General features: G+C 35.5%; 1 protein-coding gene and 1 long non-coding RNA gene across 2 annotated transcripts in view; both read right to left on the reverse strand.

Annotated features, from left to right (window-relative positions):
• LOC127869932 (uncharacterized) overlaps positions 1 to 17,961 on the reverse strand; it is a 204,165-nt gene that overhangs the window by 56,527 nt on the left and 129,677 nt on the right. The gene's annotated exons all lie outside the window — the stretch shown is intronic.
• On the reverse strand, positions 4,228 to 4,862 carry LOC127868236 (uncharacterized). Its single transcript, XR_008044000.1, has 2 exons — positions 4,609 to 4,862; positions 4,228 to 4,446 (listed from the first exon to the last, which is right to left on the reverse strand). It is a non-coding gene; the product is annotated as an uncharacterized LOC127868236 (long non-coding RNA).

The raw sequence follows: 17,961 nt of genomic DNA on the forward strand, positions 1-17,961 counted from the left end.
TCGATCCGCGGGCATTAATAATGTCCACCTTTCCCTTACTATCATAAAAGCCTGCTGAAAGAACTTGCCAATATAAACTTTGAACATCTTGTCAGGCAGTTAAATGTGATGCACCTGGCAGTGTTTTTTACCATTCTGAGAATCTGGCCGTTGCATTTGGGTTGGCAAATACTGCATTCTTTTGACTAAAATTTGGAAATCAATATTGTTGATTGTATTTTTACAAGAACTTCATAATGGATAATACAAGTGATTTCAATATTGTTGATTGTATTCTTACAAGTACTTCATAATACAAGTGATTGTTGATTGTATTCTTACAAGTACTTCATAATGGATAATACAAGTGATCAATATTGTTGATTGTATTCTTACAAGTACTTCATAATGGATAATACAAGTGATCAATATTGTTGATTGTATTCTTACAAGTACTTCATAATGGATAATACAAGTGATTTCAATATTATATTTACTAAGTTTCAACTCATATAACTGGAGATGAACAACATGTAACTTATTTAAAAAATAACATTTTTTGGAAACCTTCAATAAGAATTGTTTAGGTCCAATTTGGGAAAACATATATATATATATTCCATTGGGAATGGGTCCCCTCGCGTTTACTCGTAAATGTTTGGATATCGTAGCTGGAAATTTACATGGAATTAATTGTTGCACAAAAAAAAATAAAAGCGACCATGATGTATCTCGTTACATATATATTACCATACCACATCTAGCATTGAAATGTTGGCTACTTCTATAAGGAGCACTGAGTTTTGTATGTGTTAACTTAATTTTATAAATATGTTGCGAAATATTTGTTGATTTTGAGTATTTATGTTACTTCAACTTTTATCTTGCTTGACCGTAGTATTGCTGAAATGGGATTTATCAAGGCGAGCTTAATGTATTCCAGTATTATTATAATAAAAAAAAAACCTTAGAATGACTAAATATTATATTATGGTGGCAAAGTTACCAAAAACAAAACGACCTAGGGCAAAACTGGTTGAGAGCTTAACAACCTGATAACCATGTGACAACAAACTACTCGAAACATACTCATTTATTTTTAATTTTCAAGTATGTTTAAATATTTAAAGTGTAGATTTTAAATACACTCAATGACTTATTTATACAATATCAATAATTATTGCATGTATATACTCTTGATTTCTATAAACACGACACAATATGAGAAAACTCCCAAAGAAAACAAAAAGGTTACAAATATTCAAATAAATTATGTCTTTCTATAAAGAGAGTGTACACTTTTATTTCAATTATCGGCATGACCATACTTTCTTATATTTAAGTATGCATGGTTGGAAAGATGAGGTCATAATCGTTTGTAAAAACACCATAATCCTGTTTGTGTTTTAACTCAAAATATTTATCTTTTGGCCATATTCTGTCTTTTATAGGGTAAACTCAGTACAAAATAATGTAGCATCATGTCAGTGTAGGTCATGTCAGATGTTATAGGACCCCAGAAAATGGCTTATTTATATGTTATTTTCTCGACCCCTTAAGTGTCTACGTTGGATGTGATTTCTCAGTCTTTGGGAAAATGTGAGCCTGTCGGTCCAAAAGGTGAATTTCTTGTCAGCCAAGGTTTAGCAATCATCAGTTTGCATCATATACTATTTTTCTGCAATACATGATCAACTGCTCCAATTGAGCTGACAATTGTTTGTTTGTTGGGTTTGAATGAAATGAATCATGTTATCAAAACATTTACGGGCCCTTAATTTTACATGTACTGACCGCATACACCACAATCAAAGTAGAGCTTGTAAAATCACAGAACAAAGACTTTTCATAAGTAACTAAGCTGATAAATTCAATCCCATATTGTAGTTATCTTAGGTTGAGATAAATAATTAACGTCAACAATCTGAACTAATATGTTTCTACGATTATGAGGACGATAACCCAAAATGTCCTGTGGATGTTCTAACAGTTAACCTGTTTATTCATGTCAGGTCGTTTTACCACGAGATCATTTATAAAGGTGAAGTGAATGTAAGATAATTTAAATAGTATCAGACTTTATCTATTGGTTTTCCATTTATAGAACATGGGATGATTAAACTATTTGTACTTTGCGCTTACATATGATATACAGATAAAGGTTGCACAATTTTAGTACAAAAAGCAGTTAATATTATTATACATGTGTTTCAAAGCTTTGGGTTGATTTGTATGACACACTGGGCACACTGACCCCTATACTAAAATAGAACACCATTAGTTATTCTTACAAATTCAATTATTATATATCGTCAAAATATTGACTGAAACATGACTGCAATAATTTTGCTCACATTCATGTTTATCTATATATCTATATATACTGCTAGTCGCCAACAGTAAACATTACAAGCATGCGCGTGTCAGTGCTAGGAAATTAAGGAAATTTAAGGAAGAAGTGTATAGGAGATAAAAAGTAATACATAATGTATTTAGTTTAAACCTATTTATTTTAGCTCGATTGCATAGAAAGTAATTCCTACTTATTTGAAATGCTCTCGAGTCCCTTTCCTAGGCCTAGAACCAGTACTTGGTGTCTAATTATGGGAGATCGAAAGAACGCTCCCACAGCGGGGATCAAACCTGTGACCTCCCGGTCGCTAGGCGGACACCATATCCATTACACCACGGCGACCTTACATAATGTATTTGTGAGACATAGAAACAAAGGTGATAGTGTTAGTTAAAAGAAGAAATATACAGATAAAAGGTTTAAAAACAGCCAACCTGCTTAGAAACTGTGGTCTAGTTTGGTCACCCCCAGCCTAAACTGGTCCAGGGTAGGTGCCTGTACAATATTGGTTGGTAGAGAGTTCCATTGGACAATAGTGGCTGGATAGAAGGAGAATTTATAGTAGTTGCTTGGAGTGGGGATTAGTCTGAATGAAAGAGGGTGCAGATGTCTAGTGAGCCGGGTCGGAGGAGTGACGTAGGGAGGCATTGGTACAGCAACCAGTCCATGGACAATTTTATAGAACATCAATAGCCGGGAGTCATACCTTCTGTTCTCAAGTCAACGCCACTCTAATTTGTCTAGCATGTGTGTGACACTGTTGTTATACCAGTAGTCATTTGTAACCCATCGAGCGTTGGAGCATCTCGATCTTGTTGGTGTTGTGGTGGTGTGTGTTGGTGGTGGGTGGCAGTGGTGGTTGGTGGTGGTGGTGGTGGTAGGTGGTGGTGATGGTTGGTGGTGGGTTTAAGTTGGTAGGCGGTGGGTGGCAGATGTGATAGTGGTTGGCTGTGGTGGTGGTAGCGTGAGTGGCAGTGGTTTTTTGCTAAGAAGAGACTATCTTGAAAAGAAAAAAAAGCGGAGGGTTTCACCCCTGATTAGCCTGTGCCAATTCACAGAGGACGGCTCATTTATAAATCCCTAATATAATTTACAATCTATGTCTTCCAATAATGCCTGAGAGTTGACCTGTCAATGGGAATGACAGGGGGACATGGCCTTATTAAAGATAACGCAGTTAATATAGCTTATGACACATTATCCTGTGATAACAAAAAACATTGCACACCTTCCCATGGTACCTTTTTTTATAACTGGACCCAAATCACAGCCACCACAATGCCAAATGTTCCAGCATGTTTGAACAGAATTACAAGTTTTAGGGCAACACATTCTGTTCCTTGATAGCGTCAGATTTTAAATCTGCTACTTCCCGACTTCATTTCGCCTACATAACTGGTTAAATAATTTACCTATGATTAATCAATAGCCACTAGGCCCAGGTAACAAATAAACAAATTTTGATTCCATTGGCGGTGACATTTGAAAAGGTCCGTGTATATACCGTCTTTTCCTTTTTCGTTTTGTATTCGAAACAACGAAACATGAGAATAAAGGCATATTCTCTTATATTCCGATTTTCTAATAACCGAAACAAAAACAAAGTACGAAAACAAAATTAACATCTTTTTATCGTTTTCTGTTGCACTTATTATAAAACAAAATGCGAAATGTATTTCCCTCTTCAAATTTCGTTTCAATCTTCATACAACGAAAATCAATTATTAAAACTTGGTCTCGTTTACCGTTCTTGGTTTGATATTACGGTTTACAAAAAACGAAAAACGAGTGGCGCTGTTCAAAAATCTATAAATAAACAAGGGACAAAATTGTCACAAAACCAGGTTTTCATTGTGAAAAAAAAATCTGATAAAGGGAGAAAACTCAAACTGAACTTTTAAAATGACCAAAAAAAATTAACCCCCTTTGTAAGTTTTTTTTTTTTTTTAAATCTATTTTTAGTCGTGGCGACCTTGACATTGGAGATATTGACGTGATTCTTTCGTGGGACACACCGTCCCATGATGGTGAACAAATGTGCCAAATGATTTTAAAATCTCACAATGAATGACATAGTTATGGCCAGGACAAGCTCATTTATGGCCATTTTTGACCTTTGAACTCAAAGTGTGACCTTGACCTTGGAGATATCGACGTAATTATTTCGCGCGACACACCGTCCAATGATGGTGAACAAATGTGCCAAATGATTTTAAAATCTGACGATGAACGACATAGTTATGGCTCGGACAAGCTCATTTATGGCCATTTTTGACCTTTGAACTCAAAGTGTGACCTTGACCTTGGAGATATCGACGTAATTATTTCGCGCGACACACCGTCCAATGATGGTGAACAAATGTGCCAAATGATTTTAAAATCTGACAATGAACGACATAGTTATGGCCCGGACAAGCTTATTCCGCCAGCCCGCCAGCCAGCCAGCCAGCCCGCCAGCCAGCCAGCCAGCCAGCCCGCCCGCATTCGCCAATCTAATAACCAGTTTTTTTCTTCGGAAAAACTGGTTAAAAAAGATCTTTGCTCTGTGCTGCTGTCTTGGGGAGGTAACTCATTCGTGGCTATTGCGCGTTCTTTTTTCCTTTACATAAGAATACATCACTTTTTTCGATCAGGATGGCTTCTTATGTGCATTTTTGGGGGAGGGAAAGACACGCCGTAAGGGAAGAAGACGTGGATATTTTCAGTTGTTTTAGACCAGAATGGCTTCTTACGTGCATTTTGGGGGGAGAGAAAGACACGACGTTATAGGGTAGAAGACGTGGATATTTTCAGTTGTTTTTCCAAATTATGTATTTGTCCAAATTGAAATGATCATAATCTGACATCTAAATGTTTCCCAACGTACCGGTATTTCATGTCGATCCAACCGAATTGATAGGGCTATAGTTAGTCTCTTATGACACTTCTTTTTCTTTTCCCTTATGACACTTTTTTTTTCTTTGCCTCTATACTATGGAAATTCAGTACTAATTTTACAAAAAAAAACTTGTTTTAGTCCTATAATTAGGGAGAGGTCCTTACATTTTAAGAGCTGTAATACCCCTTCCCCTGATTCCCGTATTCCAATTATAATTAACCCTTAGACCCGAATGATGTTTGAAGAAGAACAATAATCGGCGGTGGCTGCTAAAATGTCCCCTTTTTACATCACCGTACATATTAGAATGTTAAAGTTGTATTAGTACTGCCAATATTGAAACAAAGAACAAGACACAAGGACAATAAATAAAAAGTTGTTTGAAGCTTATGAAATGGTTAAGTGCAAGGTGTCTAAAATATAATTTCTAATTCGTTCGATTAAGTACAAATACATGTACATGTTACATTTCACAACTGAACTGTGATATGTCTAGTGCTATTTGCTCTGATAGAGTTATAACCAAACACCTTATATGAAACCGTTTTGCGCTTGAAATAATTATATATAATATTATAAATAATATTAATAAATGTGCCTATTTAATAACTTATTTAAAAATATATTTAATATTCCGGAAAGAGCGCTCAAGATGAAGTAAATGCTTACAAAATATTAACCTTCATATACCTTCATATAATATATACATTGATCCGTAACATAACTTCTCCTCCCATAAGCGAAAAAAAACGTATTACATACGAGTCGCCGCACTTCAGTGCGACGCCAACAACGCCGCTAAAAATGACTTTAAATGTTACGGTTCATAAAGAAGGCGAATAGCATGCGAAACGCCTATAGAAACTACTTGCACGCGTTGAAACGTTCCGTTTTTGACGATGGTTGTCTCCTAAAATGGAACTCGAATACAATTATAAAAAAGCTTGTACATCTGTAACTGTTTTTGTGTATGATTTGCAGAGAGAAACACGCATTCAAGCAAGCGTTGGCTTGCGTGATCTGTTAAAGTGCACGAAAAGTCGAATAAATGTATTATTGTATTCCTTTTATACACATCCAGTTCATGTAAAAAGTCATTCGAAAAGTGGAAAAAACGTATCTAAAAAACATTATTCATAAATTTGTAACAATTTCATAGTTGTAACGTATATGGTATTTTAAATAATTGACTTTTATTAGCGTTGATTTATCTATTATTATAATTTAATGGTCTTGTAATATAATGTTACTAGATCTATTTATTTTCCCATCAGAGTAGCCAATAATAGCTGTCCCAAGACTCGACTATTCTTCGTCTATAATTGTCTACATGTATGTATTAAAAAATATTAAGATCTAAGGGAGAAAATTGCGCAAAAAGATCAATCACGACTTATCTCTCCAAAACAGCGGAGCGCCCCTCGTTTTTCGTATACTGTTTTATCAATTCAAGAACGGTAAATGGAAACAGGCACTGTGTTTCAATTTTCAGATATTGATTTTTGTATAATAAAAATTGAAACGAAATATGAAAAGAGAAATAAGTTTTTTGTTTTGTTATTAGTACACCGAAAAACGATACAAAGAACTCAACGTTGTTTTTGTTTTTTTGTTTTTGTTTTTGTTCTGGTTATAAGAAAATCGGAATATGAACTAATATACATTGATTTTTGTTTTTCGTTGTGTCTAATGCAAACTGAAAATGGAAAAGACGGTATATACACGGACCTGAAAAATTGTCGGAAACGGTAACATTCTAATTTTAATTTGCTGATAACACAAAACTAATGGTTGGGAGAGGTCAATGTAGGCATATTATGGAAAGTTAGGTGGTCTATTTTAGGAGGATAATGTTTGTCGTAAAGTAAGTAAATACCATAAATGACCCATGTTACGCACAGTTCCCTTTTGCAATTCTCGCCTCTTTTTACAGTACTGGCTTTGGTTGTCATGCATGGCAAATGAACGGTTCCTATGATATTAAAAAAAACTCTGCACCAATTTGTATGCATTTATTTTGTTTTGGCAACAACAAATTAAAGTTTGAATAATGGTCATCAAAAAGTGTTATAGAATTTCTTCGGACAACTCAGTATTTATTTAACAAGGGCTGTTTGTAAAACATGCATGCCCCCCATATGGGCTGTCAGTTGTAGTGGCAGCCATTGTGTGAATATTTTTTGTCACTGTGACCTTGACCTTGACCTTGACCTAGTGACTTGAAAAACCTTGACCTTGACCAAGTGACCTGAAAATCAATAGGGGTCATCTGCCAGTCATGATCAATGTACCTATAAATTTTCATGATCCTATGCCTAATTATCCTTGAGTTATCATCAGGAAACCATTTTACTGTTTCGAGTCACTGTGTCCTTGACCTTTGACCTAGTGACCTGAAAATTAATAGGGGTCATCTGCCAGTCAGGATCAATGTATCTATGAAGTTTCATGATCCTAGGCGTAAGCATTCTTGAGTTATCATCCGGAAACCATTTTTCTAAGTTGAGTCACCATGATCTTGACAGCCATTGTGTGAATACGTTTTTTTGGCACTGTGACCTTGACCTTGTACCTATGTACCTATGAAGTTTCATGATCCATTGCATGTGCGCTCTTGAGTTATCATCCGGAAACCATCTGGTGGAAGGACGGACCGACATGAGCAAAACAATATACCCCCTCTTCTTCGAAAGGAAGGGGGGGCATAATGAGAAAACTGCCCCCCTCCCAGCAGCCATGTCAGGGTTCATACAGATTTTCTTGAATGAAATTCAAGCACTTTTTAAGCACTTTTCAAGGGAAAAATCCAAATTTAGGCATTTTTTAGTCTGAGATACTTAAAAATGTATATTATTTTAGTGTCCAATACTGACAACATTTTTCGCTAAATTGGTCCCTTCTTGCTTAACATTCTTTGTTACTTACAGCAGTCTGCACTACACTGATACCATAACAACTGCTTTAATCAAAAGTAAGATCTTTCATTAAGATAATTTAGTACCGTAATTGACCAAAGGCATTACACATACCAAAACAAAACCCGTTATTTGTATTGAATATGTATTCTAAATGTTCATCTTCTGGTGGCTTTACAACGCGATTTCCCCCATACTAGCCATCTCTATATCTGTTCTGCATACTTAGAATTGGCGTTGTCAATAACCCAAAGGTACTTCAAAAACAACACTTTCTGAAAAATGCACTTATTCACTGGCATATTTCAACTTGTCAGCACCGTAATGGCATAATGCATACAAAAAAAAACAAAGTAGACCAATTGGCGACAGATGAGTAGTAGTTACCTCCCTTACATTATAAAACCCGTACCGATCCAGAACCTGCTAGTATAAACAGATCGGAACTGTCATAAATTAAATCTGGAAAAAAACTACGACTTCGGACTCATGGAAAAAACATGAAAATATGTATTTTTGTTTTTAGTACAGGCACCATGTACTTAAACAACGCCACTCGCTGAGGTGTGCATCTCATTGTGTTCGCTTACCAATATGAACCCTGCGATGAGTGTTCAGATCAAATGTCGCGGGGCCGTTTGCCATAAGGCGAACACCCGAATCACCGCAGACCCATAATATATACCGCCATGTTCATTGTGTTCGCTTAAAATAGAATAATGCAACATAAATGTATTGTATTGATCGCTTTCATTTAAACGTGATAATGAATAATGTATTCCACACCCATGCCCATGACAGTGTTTTTGTCTTATAAAACGCCGCATATAAAAGAAAACAGTGTTCGCACCTAGCTGTAGGATACCGCACCTGGAGGAGTTTTAATTGAGTATTTGATTATTCAATTAACAGTTTGAAGCCAAGGAGAACTCATAACTGATTGTAGTAATCGTATTATCCCGAGTCTCCAGATTACCCGATACATACGTTTCAACTGTCTCATGCAATTGCATACATGCAACTTCTCCCATCTTTATTCATTACTCAATAATCCCATATATGCCCCATTTCCATTTTTAAAATCAAATTATGGGTGGGTATTATAGATGATTAGAGTCATAAACACAAACGTTTGCAATTTTCGCAAGTATCAAATGAATTTCCTCATATGATTCTATTTAAAGATTTGATGAAATAAGCGCCCAATCTAGACAGTTGTATTGGAACATGTGTAAATCATCGGACACGGTATGCGCGCATCGTGTACAGCTATTTTAGGTTACAACTTCTACATGAAATAAACAAATTTCTTTTTTCTGATAAAAAGCGCACGAAAATTGGCGTGGGTCTGATAGGTGGAGCGATCAATATCATCGGATCGATATGACGTGAAATTATCTGAAAGCTTGGAAATAATGAATCCATTTTTAACATTTGTAATTGTTGTTATCTCATTTTCAAGCACTTTTCCAGCCAAATTCAAGCACTTTCTAAGCCCTTTTCAAGGCTTAGTATAATGGTTGAAAATAAGCACTTTTAAGCACTCAAGATCGATTTAAAGCAAGATAAACATTGATTTTCAAGCACTTTTCAAGGTCTGTCCGAACCCTGTATTAGGCTAGTTGACCACGTGACCTGGAATATCTGTCAGTCGCTCTGTTTTACTGTGAAATCAAGTCATTGTTTTACGAAACGACGTCATTATTCCACAGAAACTCTCCATTTAAAACTCTTTTACAGTGTAAATAAACGATGCAAAAAAGCATAAAATAACAATAGATGTGTTTGTCAGAAACACAATGCCCCCTATTGCGCTGCTTTGAAATAAAATAAATTTCAACATATCATTTAGCAGGTTTAGAAATCTCCCTTTTAAAGCTTATTACTTCCCTTGGATTGAATTTTTTCACTTTTGACCTTGAAGGATGACCTTGACACTTTACCACTCAAATTGTGCAGCTTCATGAGATACACATGCATGTTAAATATCAAGTTCCTATCTTCAATATTGCAAAAGTTACAGCCAATGTTAAAGTTTTCGGACGGACGCACAGACTGACAGACAGACTGACGGACAGTTCGACTGCTATATGCCACCCTACCCGGGGCATAAAAAGAAATATATGTGGTATGATAAATAGACTAATAGGTTAGTGACGTGGATGGAAAATTGTTTTCTGGCTCGTCGGAGAATGTCAACGGTTCGCCTTCGGCTCACCCGACAAATTCCTCTGACTTGCCAGATCACCATTATCCATCCACGTCACCAACCTATTATTCTTTATTTCTTTACTTTGTGTGTGTTATTGACAACTGCAGTTAAACTTTCGAAATTTTCATTAATGTTATTTGTAAAGATATTCTTGGTTCTTTGTTTAACTATGTGCGTTTGTTGCTTTGTTGCTCCTGAATCTAGCATGCTGTTAACATCTTTGTGGATCTGTAGTACTTCTTAAGTCGATTGCTATACATGTAATTGTGTCTCTGATTCAAAATTAGTCTTTGTTTCTGCATACACTGCCATTATACATATTTCACGTCTCAAAAAAAGGGAACCAGTATTAAAACCCCCAAATTCTAGCGTAGATTACTATTGACGGGTGATCCCTCTAAACATCAAAATCAGACCTCTGATATCAACCGTGATAGAGCGGCTATATCCGATATCCTCCGGAATGCGGTAAGCCAGTTAAAAAACTTCCCCGTCTACATAGTGTCTATTGTATTGACCAAAATGATTTAAATCCCGCTCTCAACATCTTATTCTTGTCAAAATCGAATTGATACTTTTGAGAATTATTTTACTAAGTTACACTTATGTAAAGTATTATACAGCTATTGTATATCTTTGTTTTGTTCAATTATCGATAATAAGTTAATGGGTAACACGTATTCTCTAAAATTTGCATTAGCAAAGAAAAAGACAGATACACATTCAGCCTCCTTATGAAATCATATATCGCAGTAATAATAATTAATCAGTATTATTTGAACTTGATTTTAAATAGACATCAAAATCCATTGAGGCTTTAGCTTGAAAATTGATATTATTATGTGTAGTATTAGTATTCCATTTAATAAACAGTAATTCTGGTAGTATATGCAAATGTGAAGTCTGCAGTACAAATCACACTTAAAACCAAAATAGTATATATTAGTTTTAAAATAAGCAAATTGACCCCGTTGAAATTTAAACCTTGAAGCATGTTAAACATGGTCAAAACATGGTTCACTGTGCCGTTGACTCACTATCTGTGGCTTTGACTCTGGTCAATCATCACAATCATCAGCATTGACTGAATATTGACTGTGTTATAAAGACCATGTTTAAAGAACCATGAAATATTGTTAGTTAAAAAAATTGTCAAAATCAAGTTTATAAGCATTGAATTGTATAACTTAAGTGTCTGGTTCTAATTGTGTAAGCAATAATGTAATATTTTAATTATATAACATGATTTACACTGGAATTGTTACAGTTAAAAGATTGTCCATGATGAAATTCATTCATGGTTTTTAGATGGGCGCTTTAGCGACCGTCTAATGTGCTTGATGTAAAATTCAGGTCGATACGGCCTGGGTATGATTAGCCCAATTCCCGCTTACACTACGCGCGAAGAAAGAGTTGTATAATTTATGCAAGAGGTTTGAGTTCTCCAATTATGTTTATTCACAATGGAAACATTATATTAATATCGTGTTAAATGCAATAGTTTCGAATGGTGTTTTATAGAAAAGAATAAAAAAAACAATGATCGTATTGCACGTGTCGCGGAGGAGATTGTTTATGAATGATTAAAATAGTCCACTTTCTGCTGCGTCTGCGTGACGTAGTATTTTCGCTCATCTCATTCATAAATCTGAGGCTGGCGATAAACAAAGGGGAGTCCGGGTGAGAATTACGCACTAGTATAAGGTTACGCTTGTTTATATTCACGGGTCTCAATTAATAACACGTTGACCACGAGTTCAACAATTATTACCGGGATACGATAGACAACATAAAAATGATTCATTATCGCTGAAACTGTTAAAAAACATTTAAATATAACAAGAATATTCTCTAAAAAATGTAGTCTTGCTGTTTTGAAATAAGGTTTGGAATTTTGGTTTCTAAATAACCTAATTAAAAACAAAAGTTTAATTATAGTGTTTTTTACTTTTAGTCGCATATTTACCGCATTATAATGTGTGTTATAATAGGCAAACCATACATTAGTAAAATTCAATCTGCCTTCGCACATAGAAGGAATGGGTCAATTAGGTGCTGCGTTTCCTTTGCTTACTTCAGTTAGAGGTCAATTCTTTACGTAAAAGCAATCACAAGGCCCCGGCTTCAGAGGAATTGCGGAGCGTTCTTACATAATTAAAAGTCGTAGTCGCATGGTATTTGCGTTTAGCGTCCTATTTGGTCACGTGGTTCTTTTTCGCGGGTGTTTTGGCATTCATGATATGAGGCTATTAATAGATGCGCCTGTCGATAAACAAAGGAAAGTTTACGGGCGATAACAACGCAATAGGTTACGCTCTCACATACAACTCAATGACGTAGTACAGGTCGTAAATTGAGAGATTTGGGAAAAAGTTGACGCTTATTTATATTCTCAATTTATAAAACGTTGAACATAAGTTCAACAATAACTTCAGCGATACGATAGACTAAAAAAAATCATAATCGCTTAACCCGAATATAACAAACAATTTATAATAATAATACGAATGACCTGTTTCATAACCTCGTTGAAGCTACTACATCGGGTATTTCTGGAAAGCGTTCTTGGTTCTCAACACATAGCGGCGATCTTTTGTATTTACGGGTGCTAGCAACGCAATAGTAGAAGCTTAGTAGAAGGGTTAGCTTGTTTATATTCACAGTTCTCAATACATTGACAGTTGGATATGAGTTCATCAATTACTCAGGCATACTATAGGCAACCTCGAAAATGCTTTATAATCGCTAAAACCGAAAACAACTAAATATATTATATAAAATATATTTATAACAATACATGTCTTTTAAAAATGTAGTCGGCGTATACGCCGACTTTGAAATAAAGTTAGCAATTTACTTTTCTAAATAATTGAATACAATTAAACAAAAGTTAAACTATTGTGTTGTGTTTTTCACTTGTAAGCTGCATATTCACCGCATGAAATGTGTGTTAGCATTGTCAAACCACACATTAGTGTGAGTAAATAAAAAATATACTACGGGAGAGCACTTCATATGTGTCCTCATATGCCTTGTTATGAGTATCTTTCTTCATTATTGAAATATATCGTATATTTATATTTGATTTAAACGCAGTTTTCTTTCGTCACATTTAAATCACACGTCAATAGCGCCGTCATGCGAAAATGGGTCTTATGCGTTTCGGCAAGCGTTTGTTTAACCCAACAAGTGCTCTTGCGCAGTCAGGCCATAGGCGACGCTGTTCGCTTTAAAATCACTCAATATGTTATGTTTCTCCTTACCAGAAGGAGGGATAGCTGAGTGGGCTATTTATATGAAGGGCGCATATGGAATAAGACCCATTTTCGCATGACAAGGGTCATTACAAATCTCATTGCGAATTGAAAATCCCACATTTAAAAACAATGCTTTTTGATACAAAATTGAATTCAAAATAGCAAACTTGTTAATAATGGCAGCCTATCGACGCATTAAGGAATGATTTCCAGACGTGCTGACCAAGTACGGCAAACATTGTGGTATGATAATTAAACGATTTTCTCTTATCGTGACACTATACTATTTCGCTAATGATTGTTTTCTCATCTTGGAGGCGAAATTGAAATTCTGCGAGATGGATTGTAACGCGTAATTGTAACAGGGCCACAATTTGTGTCGTTTGAGCATACAGAGAGTAGTCCGGAATTTCTTACACTGAACAGTGCTACATCCTTTGAATTGAGCACATACGCAGTGATGTAGCAAAAATTCAGAGGTTGTATCTCGAATCAGCTTATTAAATATTAGAAAATATTCATGCGTGTCTGTTGGCGTTATGTTAAAGTCACTAAGATGAAAACTGAAACAGCTTCGCCTAAAAGCGCATTAGTGCTCTATACCTATGTTTATGGTAGCGTTGTTGACACCGTGTGAACTGCTCGGGTAACAAGTAAAGCATAAACAGCAATGTTTATATACTTTTATTCCTCCATATACAAGATACGAAGATTATTGTATATTTTGAATTTGTATATGGTGTCAAAAATAAAAAGTTTTGTACACGGAACTTTCATTATGAATTTATATTCTTGGTGAGATAGTCATTTGATATTAGAAAAAATATTCCTTTAATATGATGGTGACTGCAAATTTTCTTTATATTAAGTTCTCATTACCATTTTCATCATACTTTCTTTGCTTTCAGAACTTCCAAAAAAGCATGCTGTTTTTATTTTGTCTTAGTTATTTCTATGAAATAATAAGGATGATAAAAAGTGCACACAAAACTCGACCCGTGCGCTATGACACACACTTTTTTAAGTTGAATGGCGTGTGTTCATTTCAAACTTGCGATTGATTTTGAAAAATGAATTGCGTGTTAAATTATGCAATAGCGAACATCTTCAGTGCCTTCAGCGCTTTGATTAGTCTTTGTTTTACCTTGATTGGAGGTTAACAGCAATTTCTATATAATAAATCATTGCCCATTTGATACACATTTTACATATTTGATGTTAAAACAAGATGCTAGATTATATTATTAAACATTTAGACAAATAAATGTTTCTCATCAGGTTTTTGTTGTTGTTAATCATGTTACAAATGTATTGTCCCTTACTGACATTCATAGTTAAAAGACATCTTGTCTCTGTCTGTCCATGATTCATAGTCAACAACACACTAAACAAGAGGGCTAAGATGGCCCTTAGCCTAGTTTGCTCACCTGAGAGGAGTCAAGTATTCAATCTTTGTCAAAAATATTACCCAGAGATCAAGGATTCTGCCAGATGAGTCAGATACGATTATTACTTTGATTTGCATCAAGAAATGGACCTTGTGACCAAGATTTTGACCCCCCATCGCCCAATGTCAAACTTTGCCTACATATCATCAAGAACAAGATATTTGTTTGTCAGAAACACAATGCCCCCTTCTGTGACGCATTTTTTTTTTAATTATATCCCTTTAAAAATAATACTTCCCTTGTGAAAATGATCTGTACCTGTCAAATTAAAAATAGAAATTATATCCCTTTAAAGCTTGTTACTTCCCTTGGATTTTTTTTACCTTTGACCTTGAATGATGGCCTTGAACTTGACCTTTTACCACTGAAACTGTGCAGCTCCATGATATACACATGCATTCCAAATATCAAGCTGCTATCTTCAATATTGCAAAAGAAATATCAATGTTTATGTTTTGGGACGGACGTACAGACACCATATATTTGACCTTTGACCTTAAAGGATGACCTTGACCTTTCACCAATCAATATGTGCAACTCCATGAGATACACATGCATGCCAAATATCAAGTTGATATATTCATTATATTGCAAAAGTTATGGCCAACAAAGTGTTCGGACGGACGGAAAGACTGACTGATGAACAGTTCAACTGCTTTATACCACCCTTATATACCGGGAGCATAAAAACATCCTGGTCAAGTACCTTCATGATTGGACTAAAACTATTGCATCTAGTGTGTTTACACGGTTTTTGTAAGATTAAAACCAATCACCTTGATTTTGTCCCCACATTACCAAAGGTCAAACTTGACCTATATATTGTCCAGACAAACATCCTAGTCAAGTTTTATCATTGGTGAACCAAAACTCTGGCGTATAGAGTGTTTACGAGGTTTTTGTAAGATTTGACCTGATGATCTACATTTTAACCCTTCATGACCAAACATCAAACTTTGCTTACACAAATAAATATTATTACCAAGATTCATAAAATCTGAAACAAAATTGTGACCTCTAGTGTTTACAAGGATTTTGTATAATATAATGAAAATTATGACAATCTAAGGGCAATAATTCTGCAATTTTGCCCGTTATAAAACTTGACTGAGATCTTGTGGCAATATAGCTTTATAAACAGCAACTTTGAAAAAGAATGCTTGAGAAATCTGAATACTAGAGTGTTTACAAACCAAATGTGGACGGACGGCAACGGACAAAGACCGATCCTTAAACCTCACCTGAGACCAATCCTTAAACCTCACCTGAGCAATCAGGTGAGCTAAAAAGTGTGTTTTGTTTTCACCAATCTGAGTCATTTACTACTGATGCCCTCACAGATAAAGGTACATACCATAGGTTTCAATGTATAGCGCGCTTCCGTGTATAGCGCTCAGGCTGTTTTTTAAATGCAAAAATGGAGAAAAAAATATTTAAAGACAATAAAACCACCAAATCGGACGGAAAATGGCCGCCATGTTACTATTGCAAAATCCAATAGTCCTGGGCATTGGAAAGCTTAATTAAGCATTCAAAATAGGAAGCGTCATTATGATTAGGAGCATGGGTTGCATAGCTTTTCTGACAATTTTGTAATTTTCTAGCAAAAGATTAACAGTCTACGTGCATTTCGTGAAAAAAAAATATAAAAAAATTTCTGTCAAAAATAACAAAACGGCAGACGCACTATTTTTTCCAGTTAGGACATATTATTATGAACTTTTCAACTGTAAATAAAAACGCAAGTAATAGTACTGTTTGTGCTTTGTTGATAAAATGGTAACGGTCCCTGTAATACAAGAGATAAAACAAGAAATAAAACAAGAACACCGCATAGCGGGTGCCAAGTTACGCTTGGCTGTGGGTGCAATTTTGAAACAAGAGCACCGCCTTGCAGGTGCAGACCGCTCATCTATTTTCTTTTTAAAGGTGAAGGGACTCTCATTTTCAATCACAAAGGAGGGAGGAGTGGAGTGAAGAGGGGTGCATAGTGTGGGGTTGTGGACATTTATTACATTATCTTCCAAAAAAGCGAAAAAAAAAAAAATCGGGGGGGGAGAGGGGGGGGGGGGGTTTGGGTGCGATGGTTGGACGGTATTTCAAACATAACCGTTTAAAAAAAAAAATGGGGGTGGTGATATAGTGTGAGGGTGTGGTGGTAATTTGTGAGATGATCTTAAAAAAAAAAAAAAAAAAAAAAAATCAAAAAAAAAAATTGGGGGTGGGGTGGGGTGGGGGGGGGTGGGATGGGGGGGTGGGGTGGGGGTAAAGTGTGAGGGTGTGGTGGTCATTTGTGAGATGATCTTAAAAAAAAAAAAAAAAAAAAAAAAAAAAAAAAAATAGGGGGGGGGGAGGGGGGGGGGAGGGGGGGGGGAGGGCACGGGGATTGGTTTGGGTGGAGGTCTATTGTGGTATGTCAGGTAAGAGTAGTTTCATCAAAGTATCAATCAAATCTAATCATAAATAAAGAAGTTATGGCAATTTTAGCAAAATTTAATAATTTGACCTTGAGAGTCAAGGTCATTCAAAGGTCAAAGTAAAATTCAAGTTGCCAGGTACAGTAACCTCATGATAGCATGTAAGTATTTGAAGTTTGAAAGCAATAGCCTTGATACTTAAGAAGTAAAGTGGATCGAAACACAAAATTTAACCATATATTAAAAGTTACTAAGTCAAAAAAGGGCCATAATTCCGTAACAATGACAACCAGAGTTATGCAACTTGTCCTTTTACTGTACCCTTATGATAGTTTGTGAGTGTTCCAAGTATGAAAGCAATATCTATGATACTTTAGGGGTAAAATGGACCAAAACATAAATCTTCACCAAATTTTCAATTTTCTAAGTATAAAGGGCCCATAATTCCGTCCAAATGCCAGTCAGAGTTACATAACTTTGCCTGCACGGTCCCCTTATGATA

Source organism: Dreissena polymorpha, chromosome 2, assembly GCF_020536995.1.
Source record: "Dreissena polymorpha isolate Duluth1 chromosome 2, UMN_Dpol_1.0, whole genome shotgun sequence".
NCBI lineage: Eukaryota > Metazoa > Mollusca > Bivalvia > Myida > Dreissenidae > Dreissena > Dreissena polymorpha.